Genomic DNA, 630 nt, shown 5'->3' on the forward strand with positions numbered 1-630 from the left:
GATAAAAATGGTAAAAGGGCTAAGGGGTACTACCATGAATGGTTGACGATGGAGGTGTATAAGAGGACATACCGTTTCAATATCAATCTGGTGAAGGGACAATATTTGTAGGAGAAAACACCGTCACCAGCCCCTGTCCCACCCCCAATTAAGTCAAAATTTGGAAGGCTTACTAAGAAGAGGAGAAGATACAAAGGTGAACAACCATGCGGATCAAGCATGAAGATAAAGAGGAAGTACAATCCAATCATGCGCATGTATTGTAGTGAGGTTGAACACAACAAAAGAGGTTGTGGAAAGAAGAAATAAGTGGATGCTGAGAAACAAGCTAGGGAAATGCAACTGCAGCTTGCACTTGTTAAAGAACCTACTCTTACTGTAGGTGAAACAAACACCAACAATGATGTTCCATCCCATGCTGTATCTACTCCGATCCCCGAGTCCAGCCACAACTTGAGATCATAATCAGCCAACCAGAAGGCTCCCCACCAATACAAGATACCCAACAACCTGTTGAAAACCTTCAAGTTGTTTACTTAGTACTTTCTCTTTAACACTACTTGCTTTGATTTAGTTGAAAAATAACCTTATGTTTACTGGCCTATACATGATGCAATGAGAAGAAGGCCA

The sequence above is a fragment of the Arachis ipaensis genome, chromosome B01, assembly GCF_000816755.2.
Source record: "Arachis ipaensis cultivar K30076 chromosome B01, Araip1.1, whole genome shotgun sequence".
Classification (NCBI taxonomy): Eukaryota; Viridiplantae; Streptophyta; class Magnoliopsida; order Fabales; family Fabaceae; genus Arachis; species Arachis ipaensis.